The sequence below is a fragment of the Anabrus simplex genome, chromosome 1, assembly GCF_040414725.1.
Source record: "Anabrus simplex isolate iqAnaSimp1 chromosome 1, ASM4041472v1, whole genome shotgun sequence".
Lineage (NCBI taxonomy): Eukaryota > Metazoa > Arthropoda > Insecta > Orthoptera > Tettigoniidae > Anabrus > Anabrus simplex.
Window position 1 is genome coordinate 978322459 of NC_090265.1, and position 18603 is coordinate 978341061.

Consider the following 18603-nt stretch of genomic DNA (forward strand, 5'->3'; position numbering starts at 1 on the left):
TCAACTCCAGAAATAAGTAGTGAGAGAACTTGGAAACAACGCCCGTTACTTTCTAATCAATCTACAAGATACTTTCCAAGTTAAATTTGTAAGTAATCGGGGATCGTGTTCCATATAAATTATAACCGCAATATTCAACGTCTCGCTCATACAACTACTACATTGTTTGACTGGTGCTGCAGCTGCTCCTGCTGAAGACGGTAATGAAAAACCAAGGAAAAGTTGGTCGCTCACAGATAAGAGAAGGAGGTACCATTTTTATCAGTGAAAAACAACGTCTGATTTCAGAAATATGTAGGACCAACATAAGTTTGTAAATAGAGAACAAAATGCCAGAACGCGCTGTAGGCCACGATTTTATAGATCATCTTTCAAAACCTCATAGTCATCATTTTTCTTCCCTGTTGGTCTTAGATATTTATAAAGTAGATGGCAACACCTCAAAATGTCTAAAACTCTGTTGCTGAGGCCGTATTATTTCCATTATTATTATTGCATGTAGCTAAAGTAAATAAATGTCTACAGTAATTGAATTTTTAATTCTAATATCCGCAAGCCAGAGAAAAATACTTTTCGTGTACTGGAACAATCAGTAAGTCAGAATCTCGTTATGAGTAATTCCATGGAGGTAGCAGAGCTATTCACAGTTGCGGAAGTCTGAGATTAAAACAAGCTGTGCGAATACGCACCGAGTAATTAAACATGTTTTCTCTGTCAACATTGATCTTTTAAAAGATATCCCCTTTTGAAATAAGCAAACAGTTTTCCTCTGTGTCCCCATATTTTTGTTATTGGCTCTTGCTCATTTTAATTTCGTTTGCCATCAGTTGATGTTTCGTATTTAACCCTAGAACCGGCAAGCGGTTTACCTTCAAGCAGCAAGCATTTAGGCGAGCTTTGCAAGCAACTTTTAAAAATTCATAAAAATGTTGTTTTTGAATTTATTGTTATGTATAGCATGTCATTTTATTCAGAAAAGGACGCAGAATACTATTGTAGGAAATTAAACTTACCAATTCAGTATCCTGAAGCAGTATGGGTGAAGTATCTAAGACACGCTAAGTATTCCGAAATAACCCGAAAGTTCTGGGCAACATGTACGTAAAGAGTAATATTATATGAGGATTTTACTATTTACAAAATTTTCACAATTTTATGTTGATTAAAAATATGTAGAAAGGTTTCACCACATTGAAGTGTTCAAAAGTAAAATAGAACTGAACTAACACAAGCACACCGCACCAACACGTGAATCTACATATTCAGATTCATCCTCGCTACCTCCGGGGTGCCTCCTCTTTCTTCCTGCTTTCATAGGCCTCCAAACATTTTCTAATTTATGGTAGTACTGTAATGGACACCACAATTACATCCTGGGCACCAGAAGTGGGTGAGTGCCTTTTATTCTGCAGTCGAACAGACAGAGCACAACCGCAGTTTCTTCCCTGGGAGGCGTACCAGCGTATGTCCCATTCTTCCCGAAGGTCCATGTGGAATGTTTTGAAGAGTTTCTTCATCTACAAAACCTTTGACAATACTAACCATAAATTCCTCATGTTCAAGGGGTTTGTCGATGTTCAAACTATAGAGCATGTAGGCATCAAAAATTACCATTACCAACAGGTTATAGAATATTTCTTTCCAGTCAAAATATTTTAGAGACATTACTTTAGAAAAAACATGGAAATATTTGCGATTTTGAAGTGCACCACTATTTTTTAATGTTGTTATTAGGGTTCAGATCCATATTTGTAACTAGAGAAATGATTTTTTTTGCATTTCTGATACAGTAACGTCAACCCATGTTTGCAGGCAAGATTACGGACCCATATTTCCGGAATTAGTTTTGTTTCGAATAATTCCCTGTGCGTATTTATTACCTTTAGTCACTAAAAGATTACAGATAGCATTGGAGAAAAACAAATAGAAATGTGCTAGAGGAGGACTGTTTCTCGGAGGGCATTTTCGTACACCTGCGTTTCGAACCTTGAACTTCTCTTCCACTTTTATTTCTGGCTCTGGAGGATAAACTCTTGTCCACTTCGGTTCTGTTTTGTCAACTGCATTACCGTTATTATCATTATCATCATCAGTGGCTGGTTCATTTTGTTCCACATCATCGTCAATATCACTGTCGAAATCACTTAGCCTAGGCTCATATAACTCGCCACTATCTGACGAATTATTGTCAAAATCATCGTCAGTTTCTTCTAAAAATACGTCCCTATCACGCCGTTCAGATCAAACAAACAATTACGAATTCACTACTTTATGACAATTCACTCTTTTTGCGCCACGAAAGCTAATGCACATCAGACAACCACAGCAAACACAACAGAATGACCGTCTGCAAAGCGTTCTCGTCTTCCCACGTGTATACCGCACACTCTGTCATCCTGAACTACTTCAAAATTATGCTGTATTATACAGTAGAGTTTCCTCTTCAACATGGTCCAAGATAAGCCTATGTCATAAAGATGTTGAATGCTAAGGCGCTATCTCGAAATTATTCAGCGCTGGCCTAATGCATCTCGATAACGACTCTGCCGGTTTAGTAACAGAGAAATGAGTCGCGATCGCGACGACTGCCGGTTCCAACTGAATATTTCGATACCTAGATGCTGATTTCTAAAGGTAAAAACCTTTATAAAAATGACAGATGCTTTTCAAGGGTAGTAGAGCCAACCATATCAGATTATAAAGATCAGGTAGCCAATGTACGAATGGAGTTCAACGTAACTGAAACGCTCGTTGGTCTCTAACATCGCGGTATCCTTCAATTTCATTTCTAATACTTTGGACGAGAAGTAGCACCTATATACAGTGTACTGGTTTCTCTAATGCTTTTGGTTATGTACAATATAAAGCCTTGCTTAATAAATTGCCGTTTTATGGGGTAAGCAGATCGTTTTAGAATTATCAAGGGTATATTCTGTAAAATCTGACGGTTTAACATCCAGTCCTTACTATCCTTCATGAGGAGTTTCTCAGGGATCTCTACTGGGATCATCTATATTACGTATAAATAACGTCTCATTCCTTAGTCACTATAACAATATATGCTCATGATTTATGTAAAAAATATCCGAGTTATAAGTAGGTGTGGCTTAATTATTGTGAAGTATATTTTAATAAATTGGAGTCTTGCCATGCGAACAGGATCTGATGCGTAAATGAGCATGGAGTGACAATTATACACAGCGACGGATTCTCATTTGACAATCATATTGGAAAACTAAGAAAAAATCCACTCAGTATACTCAAGCTCCTTGACTCTATACATCTAAACAGTCCATAATTTACACTTGTAATTCCGATAAAGCTGTTGGCCAAAAACAGTCGTTCGAATACCGCTGCAAGTTAGGGTGTCCTCATAGCAACCGTCAGTAATGTACAAATGAGATTCTTGAAGAGAGCAGCTGCAGATATTTGGGGTATAACTCTCTTCAGCAGAATATCATTCTACGAAACTCCGGGAATGATGGGTATTATTCACGCCAATAAAAGGCCCTTGCAAATAGAGTGGACTGCTCATTCATCCTCGAATTAATCCTGGATGCGTTCCTAGTCGCAGCACAAGGCAAAGGTGTACTTTCGGCCTCTATACAGAACTACGGTCCATTGCAATTCCTGGTTGTTAACGGCATTTTTCGAACAAACTTAGATATTTAATGGACATATTCCACTTATCGCCCCCAAAAGTTCGAAAAGCATAGGAAAGTTCAAAATAAGTATGCATATATTGAAACGTAAAATGTCCCGTATGCATATTTTAATTTCTATTTGATAAATGCAGATTTATAAATAATGAAAATAATTAGAATGTTTGTTCGTACACTATTATATCCTCCCGTGGATGATAGAGATATCTATTGTACTCTATCGTATAATACTCGTGGGAACGTCTACACTTGCCATCCCCTGTCACAGGAATTTTTTATTAGAAATACTAACTGTATCAACCTCAGCGTTCTTACATATCCACACGTAGTATATGCCGTAGTGTGTCTAGCGTTATTATTCATAATTCAGTACATAAATAATTACCTTCGCATTGACACCAATCCAGCAAATATAATACAAGGCGGAGTAGTGACATAAAGACTATAATGAGTTCGTTTGACTTCGGTTGATGACAGTTTTTCATATTGCTCGCAATTACAAAAATATAAACAAAATGTCCCACATATATCACGAATGAAGAGGAATAATATTAAATAAAATTCTCGTCATGGCCGTACATTTTAAATTACGACCTTTTTGGTCACCCTATTCAAAATGTATGTAACTCTCGCGTTTACTGAGATGTCGAGGCCCACTTGAAAATTTCGTATCAGTCGACAGATTACTGTGCAATGATACTTTGTGGAACTGAGTAAAATGCGTTCAAAATATATAAAAAACCAAAACATTTTGTTCTTTAAATCTCTGTTGCCATACAAGAGGCATTAAATTGAAGTGTTCCGTGCGTGGAGGTGGACAGGGAACACGACAGAATGGGATACATGTACAGTATCCGAAGCATTTGTGTGCGGGAACTTGTCAAGAGCTCTTTCAGTGGCCCACTCAGCCTCCAACGTTTAGAGGACACTCTTGGTGGACTGCGGAAAGCCAACAAGCATTTACCTGTGGGAGGAAGTCATGACTCCATTAGAATCTCCATATCAACTGTTACTTCCATAGTTCATTAAATGTTCTGTTAGACTTCAGCATTTTCTTTCCTTCAAAAGCACTGATATATGTACAGGGATGACATTCCTATTAGGAATAACCATTTATGTCGTACTTATACACAATTTTAATAGTTTATTTGCAAGAGAAAATATCACTTATCGTAATTAAATATAACTATAAAAATATATATTAGAGGAGGGTTTTTAAGTATATTTCCTTTATAGATTCATTACGCAATTTTAATCTCTAAGCTTGCATTCGGGAGGCGGTGGGATCCAGTCACGTCGCCTTGATTAATGGTCTTGCATGTTGTCCCATTTTCACGCAAGGAAATTGCCTGGGCTGTAAATCAGTTAAGGCCACGGCCGATGGCTTCCTAGCCATACCTGTAGTCTTCTCTTTTCCGCGTCACCCATGGTCTACCTGTGTTATAGAGTGGAATTTTCGTGGACCGAATTTTATAACATTGACTGGAAACTTTGAAGATGACTGAATACAAGTAGAGAGAAAGAAGAACCTACGTACAATCTTAATACCAACCCCATGGTGCTACGGCAAGCGATCTTTTCTCTGCCCGAAGGCCTGCAGATTACTGGATGGCGTGTGGTCAGCTTTCTAGACCAGGGTCGCTATCTCACCGTCAAATAGCTCCTCAAATTTTCTCACGTAGGCTGAATGAACCTCACAGCAGTCCTCAAAATCCAGGTAAAAATCCTGACGAAACTGAAAATCGAACCTGGGGCCTCGGACAGGCTCGCTACTTCTCGACCACTGGGCCAGAATAAAGAGTACATAAATAGGAAGCGACTCGCAGAACACGAAAGAAAAGGAACTATCTATCTATCTATCTATCTATCTATCTATCTATCTATCTATCTATCTATCTATCTATCTATCTATCTATCTATCTATCTATCTATCTATCTATCTTCATTCATAGACATATCTACAGTACATTGAACAGGTGGTAAAGGAACTCAAAACTTCTCATTAGGAGAAACTGAACCTATACATTTGTCGATGATATTCTCGACTTAGCCCTGACCCTATCCGGCGAGATATATTGTCTGAGTCTGATCTTTGATTTGGAAAGTATGAACGTGACTGGGGTATCAACGATGCGAGTTAACTCCAACCCACACCCAGTTTGTCCTTGTGATAAATTGTGCCAAATTTGATTAATACCTTTCACCGGACTGTGGTGATCGTTCTTTAAGGAACAAAACAGTGGATAAGGAAGAGAGCTGATCCAGGAAGCTTGAGGGTATCGGGTAAAGAAGTAGAAGGACCATTAACGGTGGATCATGATAGCTTCCCTGGACTCGGAATCCTAAACGTTTCGAGGCCAGAAGTAAACGAGAATCATCCGAAGGAGACTGAACAGAAGAGATTGGGGAAAGTATATGAGAATAAACCTAGTCTAAGCAGGAATTCTGAGATTCCTGCAAACTTTTCACAAGTTATTGCGACCTGAATTTGGTTCATTATACACTGAAATAAAATAAACAAAGGTAATTAAAGGAAAACAGAAGATAAGTAAAATAATTCTTTCATTGAGTACATGAATTTAATTTTAAGTTAAGAAATATTTTTTTGAACAATTGTCTGGCTCCATGGCTAAATGGTCAACGTGCTATCCTTTGGTCACAGGGGTATCTTGTTCGATTCCCGGCAGAATTAGGAATTTCAACCATAATTGGTTAATTCCGCTGGGACGGTGGCTGGATGTCATTTCATCCTCATCACGACGTGCGGGTCGCCTACGGGCGTCAAATCACAAGACCTGCATCTGGCGAGCCGAACATGTCCTCGGACACTCCCAGCACTAAAAGCCACACGCCATTTCATTTATTTTTCATTTTTTGAAACAATGAGTCGCGGGCTGTTATGATAGTTACTTTCAATGTCGCCTGATAGCTTTGACTGGGCACGGGCAGCTATAACAGTGAATTCGTATGCCGTTTGAAAGTCTTCATATCTCTTGCAGTGGCTTTCTCTGTGCTGTGGCAATCATATCGTATTTTGAGGTGGAGCAATTGGCAACTGAAAGCAAAGGTTTCTAAGTGTTTATAGTCACAAAAAACGTGGTAATCCATTACTTTAAAGTGCCTGGGTAATGTTTATTTATTGACAGGGTAGATGTTCCCCATTTTGTGGTGGCGATCATGGGAGATGGCAGTTGTCCTTTTCTTTCGTGGTGTTTCTCTGCTCATCCGAAGAAGAATAGAAGATTTTATTTTTATATTAAGAATAAACAAAGTTCTTACTGACAAAATGTCCCCGTGCGAAGAGTGAGTAATTCCGCTAGTATTTTTATAAAATTCCTCTTTTGGACACCATTAGTCAGCTAACACAGGCTAAACTTACTACTCAATATAGGATACAGCTCTACATTTATTAAGTTACCTACGTAATACTGGTGGTGTTTAAAATACCATCACAATTCTTACATGAACCTTTTAATTACGTACTCCAGACGCGATGCTCTAACACGAGAATTTTGCTGGAAGGTTTTATGTTAGGAAAAAAAGAAAAGCGCTGATGTGGAATGTTTAATCATAGTTGTAAGTGAAGCGCAGAGCGCTATCCCCAGAATTTCTCTCGGGGATGTAACATCACTTGGCGGAATATTTGTTATTATAGTACATTTTTCCAAGCATAAATCCCAAGATAATAGAACTTTGAGAGTCCTACAGAACCCTGCAGCTAGCTTGTACGCTTACACATTCCACTCCTGCCTACTAGTTGAGGGTAAAACATTTGCTGCGATATGAGGCATTGCTGTAGAAAAGACCTATTGAACATAGTCACAGCGCGAGGTATTATGCCTGTTTCAACCACCTGATACCAACTCTAAACAAATTATATTACCTGCTTTAGAAAAGACTGCTAATTTCAACTGTATAATTGAGTTTTATATAAATCACTCTAAATAAAGTTTAAGTTAACTGAAATCAGAAAATTGTGGATTGGAATTGTCAGTAAGCGGTTATTTTTTGCTTGTCTTGTCAGAAAAATGTTGTCTATGATAAAACGTAAGGATATTATCTGTATTAAATATTTTGTCTGAAGAATTGTTTCATGGGTCTTTTTGTTTCCTCAGAAATTGGCGTCTATATTTCATAACTGACGAAGAACAGATTATTTTTCTATTTTCTTTTTACATCTGTATCATTTGATGTATTTAGTTATTTAACATAATTAATATGATATGGATGATGGAGTTGCTGATGATAATATTGTTTAAATGGGCTAAACATCGAGGGCATCAGATCCTGACCTATAGAATTCGATTCTATTAAGACGTTCCACTATCAGGCTAAAATAAGTTGAGGTTAGGTAATAGGCAGCGATCTCAACAAATATAAGGTTCCTAAAATCCAAAAGATTAATAAGAGATAATAATATTAAGTGAGAAAGTGTCTTTCAACGCCTATTCTCACCGTGTTGAACATGTGACTGTTTTTAGAAGTCACGAATTCAGCACAATCCCAGCACTACTCATCACTATGGCCCGGAATTTTAAAAATGTATACCCGCATATGCAAATGCAGATTTTGAACTTTAGTGCACGTTTTGAACATTAGTGGATATACAGATATATTTTGCTTTTATGTATGATCGATTATCCAAGATTTCTGAATTAAATGAAAAATCTAATGAACTCTCTATGTTGTACATCCCTTGGTAACGCGAGAAGCTTTCGCTGATCAAGGAAAGGCCTTTCAGTGTCGCAATACAAGCAGGTAGACGGATAATAACACTTTTCACATCAGCTATTTCCTTTTTTCTGACATTCCTTTCTCCTTATAGTAGCACCCTAAGGTTTGCTTAAACAAGTGCGTTCATCTGTTAACTTGCTCTTCGTTTATTGCAGTGTTTTACCAGATTAAACTGTAAAAATGTCTAAAGATAAGAGCTCTAGGTCTTTTCTAATTAAACAGTGGATATCAGGCAATAGTGACTATACAAGTGACAGTGATGTAGTGTACCGTCAAGTTTGCTAAGGAACAATACAGTGTAAAAGAGTGTAAAATGCGATTTAAAAATTCAAATTGAACAGCATTCGAAAAAAATTCACATCTCACATCAAAAGAACAGAGTAAGAATACGCATCAACTGCTTCTAGCCGATGTGAATATATGGTGTGAAATTAGTACATTTTCCGCTGATATTTGTAAATCTTTCGTATGCAGCAACATTCCGCTACATAAATTGAATAATTCACATCTACGCTCGTTACTTGAAAAGTATTGTGTTAATCAAACGATACCAGATGTGTCTACCCTTAGGAAGAATTATTTAATTTCACTGCACGCTCCTGTCGTGGATTTGATACGATCTGACACAGGAGGGAACTTTATCTAGATATCGGTAGGTGAAACAAGCGATTCGTATGGTCGATACATTGCGAACTTCATAGTAGGTAAATTATGTCCAGAAGAACACGGCAAATCTCATTTGTTTTCGTGCAAAGTGCTAAAAATACAATCACGCTACAGTTGCCAGATTTGTTAACGTTTCACTGCGACTTCCATGGCCTAGAGAATCGGAATGATTGTTACAAAAGCCTTTTAGTCACAGATACAGCTTCGTATAGGTTGAAAGCTGGTCAGTCTCTTCGACCATTTTTTCCAAATCTCATTCATGTAAGATAACATGTTTGGACCGTGAATTGCTTCGTATTGCAGAAGAGGTCTGTCAACAAAGTAATTTCAGGTGGGAAGAAACTGTTCCTAAAACCACCGGCTCGTGTACAGTTGTACAAAACTCATCTGCCTCAGATTTCTCTTCCGTCGGAACCTGTTCTCAGAAGACAGGGAACTTGGTTATCCGCAGGATCGTTCTGCGAGGAGAACTTCAATCAAGTGAAAGATGCAGTTAAAAGTATTCATGATAGTCATACTGCGTGTATTCATGAAGGAAAGTGTGAATTTGAATCTGAAACTGTATATAAAGATATCTGCTTCATCCATGTGCATTATTCGTTATTTCAGAAGGCGATTAAGGTCCTTCAGTTAATTCAAAACACCGTGTGTTCTTAAATGGTGTCCCTGGTGAAAGTGGAGGAAAAGTTAAATCTTTGAAGCAAAGGTGATATGAAAATATATACCACCATTTTAATTCATTCTGAGGGTACTGCATCACGGTAAATTTATACTAACACCACTTTGTTCGTTTCTGCTAGTTCATAATTTTGTGGATAGAGTGCGCGTTATGCTCCCTTCTTCTTATCGGCTGTTTGAGAAAGTTCTTACTTCAGAGAAGTGGACTTAGGGGCCGTCACTTGTTGTTACTTATCGAATTGTGGATCTAGAAACCTACATCTATGCTCTTTATTTCTGCTGAACGATTCGCTAGATATTAGAGCTAACGTAATAGATAACTATTTTGGTTTACTTTAGAATGTTTATGTACCTCGCTTGGGAAAAGTGGGTGGTATGTTTTATCTACCACCATGTTTGCCTTGTACAACGCAAATATGGACAGTATGGGATTAGACGCTAACTTTTATGTATTCCCTTCTGTGGATGTTATTTAATGTTTGCAAAAAACAATCACCTAGAAATGAAGTAAATAAACATAAGCCATATGTTCTAACTGCAGAGTTCAACTCAGTATCCAGAGCGCTCAACAGTCAAATGCAGCACGAAGAACAAGCAAGTTCGTACCATGCGGATGTCCTCTGGATTTAAAATTCTGTTGTAAAACTTGAGTAAAAACGAAACATATATCCAAGATTTTCACAAAATGTTAGGATAGTGTTGCTCGTAATTACAGAACAATTGTTAATTTTTATGAATAATTTATTTTTGTGTTTGATTTATTTTATTCATGTATTTGATTCTTGTTGTCATACTTCCTGACATAAATGAATAAAATTCAATCAATTCTTTAATTCATTAAAGTTCACTAAGGTTTAGAACAGAGAAAATAATAGTAAACCGTGACATATATTTGATATTTAGCATATATTAGTTGAAAATACCGCACTTAAACTCCGGCTCAGGAACACCTCTGCGGAGGTTCGGACCTACCTTCGGGCAGTATAACCCTTACCTAGTTGAAAATGACACAGACCAACTGGCACAGTGGTATGTTATATATATGTCACCTTATCCCACCCACACCGAAACATTAAAAGATTCACAATCAGTATTATGATATTTTGCTAAGTGCGTAAGGAAGAAATAAACATGCCCTGAATATTTTCATAAGAAAAGCGCATATTGTGCTTCAAAGAGTTAAAAGGAAAACTCAGTACGGTGTTGGACTCAAACTCAGTATTGAAGAAGATTTAATCTATGAGCAACTACATAAGTGGAATCAGGAATTCTTTGCCAGAAGAATGTGCCGAGCAGTCAGTGCCAGTGTACAAGTATAGCCCAGTTATGTCCGTCGACCTAGAACGATCATTTTCAGCGTATAAAATAATTCTGTTCGCCAACAGAAAGTCATTGACCCCTAAAAGCATTGAAAAACTTTTGATAACCTACTGCGATGCATCATTTTGCAAGGAATGAAACATTGAATAATACGTTTTGTAAATGTATTTTGTTTTATTTTAGTGGATATTTTCGACATTTTTAGTGCATATGTGCATGCATATTTTTGGAAATTTTAGTCCATATGAATCCGGGCCCTACCATTACTCATCTCCATCCTCCGCGTTGGCAACGCACAGCCAGGTGTACTGCTAGATGCCAGGATCTGTACTAGGAGCGGATAAACTATAAAATGCCTCATGTTTTTGTAGCTGTAAATGACACAGCAAACAAACTGGTTGAAACGTTATTTCACCAATGTTTATTTTTCGTTCTTAGATCAGAAAGTATGACATGAATACAAACAATATGAAAGCTAAAATCATGGGTCTTGGTATGGTGGTGGCGGTGGTGATGGTGAATTTAAGAGGACGTACAACTAGGCAACCATTCTCTCGTAATACTAATCAGACGGAAAAGAAGTAAGACCTCCGAAGAAGGAAGGCATGGATAAATGGAAGGAAAGGACAACGGAGGCCGTGAAAATGAAAGAATCCCTCGGCCTCGCAAACCTACAGTAATACCGTTAGGTTCGGGAGAGAAGTGCTAGGCCAGATAGGAGGAGCCTGGCACAAGTAAGTGGAAGCAGCTCGGGCCCATGTTCCCTAGTGGTTCCCTTTACGACATGCAGGGAATGCTGTAGATGTATTCTACTTCCCCCACCCACAGGAGGTGAATCTATTTGAGACACGTTAGAAATTACGTGCCGCACGGTTTAGATGGTTTGTCAAAAAGAGCATGGGTACGATAACCCATGAGGCAGTCTGAAATAGGCTTCCATTTGAAGACACATGCATGGCTCTGGAGATTCCCTCAAAATACTAATGACCTATCGAATTGGATGCGCGGTTCGAGTCAGGTATCTATGAGCTTGCATTCAGGAGATAGTGAGTTGGAGGCCTGAACATGGCTTTTCGTGGATTCCCATTTTCACGGAAGGAACAGGCTGGGGCTGTACCTTAATTAAGGCCAAGGCTACTTTCCCACTCTCAGTCATTTCCTATCCTTGCGTCACCGGAAACTTTCCAAGTGTTAGTGTTAGAAACGAAGAAGATGAAAGGAGTACGACAAAAATAGGTACCAAGTTAATTCCTGGTTGCAATAGTAGCCGAGCATGAATCTGACCACTCTATCCGCTTAATGTCGACCGGCAGCCCACTACTTTAAAATATTGATTCACACATCGCACACCAGAGATCCATCTTTCTGCAGTTTGATAGAGTAAAACCGCCTAAATGACGTCAAATCAAAATTACTGCACACGATAGTTATTATTATTATTATTATTATTATTATTATTATTATTATTATTATTATTATTGTTGTTGTTGTTGTTGTTGTTGTTGTTGTTGTTGTTACGGGGTTACCCGTGGAATGCAGAGGCGAAAGAAGGTGCGGGCTGGAATGGGTCTAACTACAAAGCTGAGATATTGATTAAAATGGTATTAAAGGTTATATTTTCAAAAATAGCAAAATAATTTTCACCTAAAACTTCAGATTTTAACAAGTAACAACAAGTCAAATCAGGTACAATACCAGTAACAAAATTTAAGTCTAGGAACGACAAGATTGATGGTATAACAGAACTTCGGCTTCAAACCTTCACTTTACATTTTCTGATCCCTCAGCTCCCAAACACATATTTACCAAAGGGCAGAAAACCCCTAATAACATGGAGCTCTTACTCCCACCTTCGAATATCAAGCCTTTCTGAGGCGCCTTTACCACAAATAAAAGAGCTGACCCGCTCTCAATTTTCTGAGCTTATCAAAGGCCACCACGGACGTTACTATTAACTGCCCTCAAGGCACACTTACAAAGAAACAGAGGTATCTTGTACCCAACCTAATGGGCCTTAGTAGGAAAATAATAGGTTACGTTACTGGCCCAAAATGCAAAACTGAATGGAGGCGTGAATATGTACTCCTACATGAAACTTCTTAAAACCTAAGAGGCACTAGGCCGATGAAGCAGGGGCTATTCCCAAACTATGGAGGTGACTCGTGTACAGAATAAATTTAATACATTACGGAAGAGTAGAAGAACGGTTACGAAAACATAGTCACCTCGAATTCAAAATGAAGGGGAGCTCGAGAGGGTAAAGCACTCTCTATCCCCGATTTTCAGTTACAGTTATATGAAAATTTTACATCAAAACAGCAAAAGTTACATTTTTGGACAGATAGGTTACATCAAAAAGTTTTCGGACTTTCCCCGAAGGTTAAACTGCTGAGCTAGCAAGAAAATAAAGATGTTAAACGGCCATTATCCTTGTGAAGAGCTGTTGCCCGAAGGAAGAGGCGCTACCCGCCCCCTGCTACACTTCCATACACTAGGCTAGATGTTGTTCGAGTGGCAGAGAGATAGGAAAATTAGCAGTTTTTATACTCTCGGGGAATATTCGAGACTTTCATGAATAATTAAGACACACACACAGGCGGGTATTGGGTAGCTTACAGTTACACATCAAAATCGAAGAAGAAAGACACGATTGGTCAAAAATTAATTACAGAAATTCTGGATTGGCTAAGTTCCAAACCGGCGGAAAGAAAAGATTTATATTGCCAACCCACAAATGAAAGAACGAATTTTTTTTTTTTTTTGCTAGTTGCTTTACGTCGCACCGACACAGATAGGTCTTATGGCGACAATGGGACAGGAAATAGCTAGGAGTGGGAAGGAAGCGGCCGTGGCCTTAATTAAGGTACAGCCCCAGCATTTGCCTGGTGCGAAAATGGGAAACCACGGAAAACCATTTTCAGGGCTGCCGATAGTGGGGTTCGAACCTACTATCTCCCGAATACTGAATACTGGCCGCAATTAAGCGACTGCAGCTATCGAGCTCGGTAAGAACGAAATTTGGTAAAGAACAAACTTATGAATACAAAATTTCTTCAAATAAAGTTCTTCCCTTTCGCACCAGGGTGCGTGATCATAGTTTTTTTTTTTTTTTTTGTCGAGACATCTATCAGAGAATGTCCACACTTCTTGATCAATAGAAAACAAAACAAGTAGAACTCCACACAGTACTGACAACTTCGTAATCACAAAATTTACGGTAGTGACATCTTCTGAGAAAACTTATGAGTTGATACAGTTGTTAAAGTTCAGAGTTTCTCCTGTAGAGGAGTACTTTAAAGCGGAAAATTCAAATGTACGGCCTAGAGGTGTACCAGCCGGTACAGACCTGCCCACCCCCCCAAATGTCCTTCCCTGGGGTGACACAGAAGTAGTTTTTTAACAAAATTTAATCATCCGTTGAAGAAAATTCCTGCTTCCTTGCAAACAGATTGTGGGCGAATATGGAGGGAACATTAAGAATTTCCAAAGTTTTGTAGAAGAATTTTGAAGAACATTTCAACCCAAAAAAAAAATTATTTAGAGTCTCCTTTTTTGAAGTAGATAGTTAGGAGTTAGTTGAACTCTGGTTTGAGAGTGTCTTTGTTGCCGTAGAATTCCAACTACATGGTGATAATTTTGACGGCAAGACCAGCTGCCGCTGCAAATGTCCAATCGAGGTCCTCCGGACCCCTCAAGTACCCTGAGATACCTCTCTCCCGCACTATGAGAAGGGTAGTCGTGGTGAAGGACGCCGCAGATGTGAATTTTGTTTACAGTCCCCAGATAAGCTTGCGGTTGGTGCGCCACGCTTCAGCCTGTGCCGGGAGATAGACTCCGGCGCGCCGTACACAGGAAGACATCACAACGGTGGCGGTAAGGCGATGAACGATTGCAGGGCACTGAAACAGTAAGATCTCGGCGGCAGAATTGTTGTTGGTGATTTCTTATTTTAGGGAACAATCTTGTTGGTGAGGCTGAGGGGCCAGCGGCGTGAATTTTTTCTTTTTGCCACTGATATGGTTTTAGCAGGAGACGGGAGCTTGGTAATGGCCGCGAGGAAAGGACAGCATAATAACCAGAGGGGAAGATCGTACAATTAGCACATAGACACAAGGAACATAATCCAAGGGCAGAAGGCCTTAATATAAAACAAAAATATAACCTTCAGAGGTCTTACAAAATGTTAAAGACTAAGTTAGCAAGGATATTACACAGGTTTCGCCTGAGACAGGTGAACCCTAAAGATCCTCTCGGTGGCTGGATTGCTCATTAATAATGTAACAGGAGTTAGGAAATCAAGAATGATGCACGGCTCATGAAATCTGGGGGCAAGCTTGCCCGCGGGAACAAAGTTTTTGACCATAACTTGACCTCCTACCTTTAACTTGGTGGGCCTCCGTCCACGATCATATCTTTCCCTAACCTTTTCATGAGAAACTATAAGATTGGCCTTAGCCTTCTTCCATAGATCACTAATATTATCTGGATCTATTGTCTCAGGTAGAATATCACTAAGAGACCAAAATTTAGAGAGCGGCGTGTTGGGTACGAACTTAAACATCAACGAAGCTGGAGTGAACTTGTGAAATTCATGAACCGCCGAATTCAAGGCGAAGGCCAACCAATGCAGAGATGTGTCCCATCTGGAATGATCATCATCATGATAGGCGATAAGAGCCGATCTCAGATTACGATTGACCCGCTCAGCCAGAGATGGTTGAGGATAATACGCTGAAGTAGTTACGTGAGAGATGGATAGATCAAAACAGAATTTACGAGAGAGATTGGAGGTAAAAGCTTTGGCATTGTCAGAAACTATGCATTGACACGGGCCAAAAGAAGCAAAGTTGGAATTTAAACAAGAAATTGTGGGCTGAGCGGTAGCCAGCTTAGTCGGAAATAACCAGAAAAATCTAGTGAAGCCATCAACACACACAAGAATGAGTTTGTTGGCATTCCCCTTTGATTGGGGGAAGGGTCCTACGTAGTCGATATAGAGGCGTTCCATAGGGCGCGATGCTTGATGAGAAGACAATAGCCCTTGCTTAGTGGACAAGGCAGGTTTACCAAGCCAACAAGATTTACAGGCTTTTACCAATTCACGAATTTCGCCGTCCGTACCTTTCCAAATGAACATCTCTCCGATCTTTTCTCGGGTTTTGAAGATGCCTAAATGCCCCCCTAGTGTGGTCCCATGGTAATACTTGAAGATCATAGGTACAAGAACAGTTAGAACCATAACATTCATTCTTATCATGCCTCGACGGGCAACATAAAACTCCATTCCTCAACACATAAGGGACGACATGTTCCCCAGAAGAAAGGGTTTCCATGATAGGGGCCAGCGTCGGATCTTCACGCTGATATTTCTCAAGATCCCTAAACAACATAGGAGCATCAGTTAAAATGGCATTAACCTCAGGTCGTATGGACTTGGGAGGTGAAGAACTATCATCCAGTTCATGGGTCTCTACATCATTGGAAAACATGCGGCTTAGTCCGTCTGCCACAACATTTTCAGAACCTCTGATGTGCCTAACATCAAATTGGAAGGCAGAAATTCGGATGGCCCACCGGGCTATACGACCAGTACGACGCGGCCTACCTAAGACCCAGCTTAAGGCTTGGTTATCAGTCTCCAAGTCGAACTTGACATGTTCCATATAGAGGCGGAACTTTTCTAGCGCAAATAAGACAGCTAAACCCTCAAGTTCATAGATGGAACACTTGGCTTCTTGAGCCGAAAGAGTCCTAAATGCACAGGCGATGGGTCGCCACCCTAGTTCGGTCTCTTGAAGAAGGACCGCAGCCACAGCCGACGACGACGCGTCGGTTTGGACGATGAATTTCTTCGATTAATCAGGCATGGCGAGAACAGGGGCATTACACAGAGCTAATTTGAGATCTTCAAAAGCGGCTTGTTGAGAAGGTCCCCACTCAAATTTGACGCCTTTCCTACGTAGTAAGTTCAAGGGCGCCGCTCTATTGGCGAAATTAGGAATAAATTTCCTGAAGAAATTCACCATGCCAATGAATCTGGCAATACCTTTGATGTCCTTAGGAGGTTTGAACTCACGGATGGCCTGTGTTCTAGAATGATCTACAGCGACACCATCGGGCGACACAATATGCCCTAGAAACGACATTGAAGGCTTAGCGAAGGCGACCTTGGACAACTTCACAGTTAACCCAGCCTTACGAAGGCGATTAAGGACCTCTTTTAGATTATGTAGATGTTCTTCAAAGGTCTCAGAAAATACGACGACATCATCAAGATAATGGTATAAGTACTCGAATTTGATGTCGGAGAAGACCCTGTCTAGCAGTCTCGTAAGCACAGCTGCTCCCGTGGGGAGCACGAAAGGCACGCGGTTGTACTCATACAAGTTCCAATCCGTGGCCAAAGCTGTCAGATGTTTAGATTCTTCAGCTAGAGGGATCTGATTATACGCCTGATTATGGTCTAAGATTGTGAATTCGAAACCATGAAAAACAAGAGTGAAGGTCGGGAAGGGGCACAGATTGAACACCACCTTCCGATTTAAAGCCCTATAGTCAATCACAGGCCTGAAGCCACCTTGGGGTTTCGGAACTAGGAAAATAGGCGATGAATAGGCCGACTTAGAGGGTCGAATAATACCATCCTTTAGCATTTGATCAATGATCTCCTTAAGAGCATTTTAGGAGGAGAAAGCCTGTAATATGGAAACCTAACAGGGATTGAATCCGTAACCTCAATCTTGTCTATACTAATATTATAAAGAGGAAATATTTGTTTGTTTGTAACGAATAGACTCAAAAACTACTGAACAGATTTTAAACATTACTTCACCTATAGAAAGCTACATTGTCAGTGAGTAACATGGGCTGTATTTTATTTTCAAAACAATTCGCGGTGGGAGGCAGGGGGGAGATATAAAAATAATAGGCTAATATAGGCAAAATATCGAATTTGTCGTATAAGGACGAGACAAAGCTCAATTTAATCCTCTTGATGCAACGAACAAAACACGGTAAGCCCTACCGGCCCGGAAACCATGTTTTAAGGCCCTAAAACTAACCGTTACGGAGATAATGGCACCACACTACTCCTGCTCTAGGAATCGGATAAAGTAATGAACTGCGGTAGCCATGGCAACGTCAGCTCCAGAATTCTACAGCAGCGAAATTATCTACAATAAATCAGAAAAACCTATCATGTTACAGACATGGAAATTGATATTCGGAATCCCCTTTAAAAATAAAAGATCACAAGTATTCGTTTTCAGATAATCCACTTAGGGGGGGGGGGGGAGACGCGAGGAAGGAGTTGAGTTATTTATACGAGGATACATATATCTCAAAAAATGAAGATGTTCCAGACTTTAAAATTGGTACTTGGGATCACCTTTAAAATGAACACACTCTTTTTGGAAAATCCGCTTAAGGGGGTGAAAAGAATAAGAAAGCGTGTGAATTTTTAAAATGAGTATCTTCTTCTTCTATCGCTTTACCCACACCTGTGGGGTTGCGGGTGCGAACTGTGTCGCAAATTTGGATTTGA